This window comes from Arachis ipaensis, chromosome B10, assembly GCF_000816755.2.
Source record: "Arachis ipaensis cultivar K30076 chromosome B10, Araip1.1, whole genome shotgun sequence".
Taxonomy (NCBI): domain Eukaryota; kingdom Viridiplantae; phylum Streptophyta; class Magnoliopsida; order Fabales; family Fabaceae; genus Arachis; species Arachis ipaensis.
In genome coordinates this window covers 35,916,434-35,919,128 of record NC_029794.2, presented here as the reverse complement: position 1 = coordinate 35,919,128, position 2,695 = coordinate 35,916,434, and positions in this window count along the sequence as shown.

The following is a 2,695-nucleotide window of genomic DNA, read 5'->3' as shown; positions in this document are numbered from 1 at the left end:
TACAATTTTATATCTTTATTTTTCTATTTTAGTATTCTATCTTTATAAATATTAGTCTAAGAGTCTAACACTATAACTCTAAAAACAAAAAGAGTGCGACTTGCCTCTTAATTATTTTCGAAACCGTTCAAAATATTAATTAAGTATCATGTCCCCAAGCCCCATTATTAAGATGTTCAAATCTATGATAAAATGACCCAAATATTTTTTATTAAAATTAAAGAAAAACACTACGTTCAAAAAAACAAAATTAAAAATAAATTTAGTTAGTCAAATGGTTAATTTATTTGTCTATCTAAATAAATATTAAGAGTTCAAATTCCACCTTATACATACAGCAACTCATTGACCAACAACTCATTGACCAACACTTAAATAAAACTCAAATCTGCGAAGGATGTCGGGTTAGAAAATATCGCCAACCAAAAAAAAGAAACAAAATTAAAGAAAAAACACACCGGCAAAAAAAAAATCGAAAGATCATTATGACCGAAAATAAAAACACCTAAAAATCTTGTTGGCAATATTATTTTCTAGCAGGGTAGCAGTAGTTTTGATACTTCACTCTTCTGATAATTTGCAAACAAATAACTTCTTTACAAATAAAAATATAGACAGATAAGTATTCATTAACTCATTATAGTTAAATTGCGTTTTCAAATACAGTGAATGCCTCTAGACCCCAAAACAATAAACTGTACGCTGATGTGGATCCTCTACAAGAGTTGACAAACGACAAGAACCCTTCAAAGTATAGAGCAGTCAACTGGGGCAACTTTCGCATTGAAAGAATGAGAAGTAATTTTACCAAGTCCAATGTTGAAAACCTCCAAATTTATCACTTTAAGTTGTCCCAGTAACTTGGTTTCAACTTCATATTTCATTACAACAATACAGCAATAGAAGCATATACAAGTGGTGAGTAATAATACCAAAGAGATGGAAGTTGTTGTAATTTGATGCACATGTGATGATGTAAGACTATAAATAATGAGGTTAAAAATAAGCTTAAAGGTATACAACCTTTCAGAAAGATAACAAGTATGGGTGGTAAAAAAATTCCAATTTATCGGAACGGTTGAGACACCATATCTACCATTTTAACCAAATTTTCAACTGCAGAAAAATTTACACCCTCTTAAAACGAGGGTTTAGGTTGGGCGGGCGTGCCACCAGAGCGAACCGTTGATCGCTGCCACTCTAGTATTTTAGCTTTTTAAGATGTTATATACTTGTATAAGAAAAATTCAAAGTCCATAAAATTTATTATTTTTAGTTATTAGTATAATTTTTTTAATTTAATAATCTAACAATATATTTTTAGTCTATATTTTTAAATATTGGAAAAAAATTATTCGTCAAAAACAATAATTTTTGTTTACTTTCTAAGATTATTTGTGTTATTTTATATATATTTTAAGTTGAAGTGTATGTATATAATATTTTTTAATTTTTCACGGTATTTCCGATTTAATAAGTCAATGACTAATTTATCGCGAATTGCAACTTTATTTAAGAGTTTGCTATTGACTAATGAATGGTTGACGAAATTCGAACCGCTAGTACTTACTTAAGAGCAACTCTAATGCTAATTAATTAAATTTATTTTACATAAAAAATAAATTTAATTTTTATATATTATAAAATAATTTTTAGTTGGATTATTTATTTTTATTTATAAAATTTAAAATACTAATTAAATTTAAGTTATTTATTTTAATATTTTATAATATTGAATTATTTTGAATTTATAAATTTAAATAATATTATTATAAAAAATAAAAAATATATTAATTTTAATTATTTAATTAATTAATTAAATGGAATCACAATAGGGATTAAAGTTAGTTCCTTCTAACGGAAAAGAGAAAGATTCTTTGAGTTCCTATTTATTGGTTATAACGCAAAATCTGATATGGAGTCACTTTTTATGACAGGTGGGCCATAAATAAGAATTGAAATGAATTCCCTATTAGAGATGGTCTAAGCGAACTAGTCATATTTTGTAGGAATGAGAAAAAGTTCAAATCAAAAGACGAAAGCTTTGTATTTTTTGTCAAAAGCAAAAATCCTTTCAACTTTTTTTTATACTTAAACCCAAAAGGAAATAAAATGTAATCTTTTTAAAAAAGACTTCAAAGTTCAAACAAATAAAAAAGAACAGGTTTGACTGCCAAGAAAGAGACAGACTTATATTTTGAGTTCATATAACAAAACTTGTGAAAATTTTTAAACAATTTTAACAGTCATATATAATAAAAAAAATAAAAATAAATTTAAATATTTATTAATATATAAAATTATATTAAATTTTAAAAAATACAAACTAATTTTTAAAAATGAAAATTATAAGTTTATAATATTTTTAATTGATCAAATACAATAATATATTTAATTATTTACGCTTTCGAAAATATAAACATCTTTTCATTCAACTTTGCCAATTTTACTAGAAACAAGACCGACCGACTCCATCCTTTATCTGGGAGACAGAGTATCCGCTACGCCACTCCTAAATTTTCAATTAAGGAAAATCATAATCTATTCCGATGCGACACTCCATTTACTACATAATTTACATAGACTAATTCATGTTGACAGCTGGAAAAAAATGCACTTTTTATTTTTTATATTGGGTTGATATAATATATTTTTAAATCATAAATAATTAGATATTAATTTTAAATTTGACACC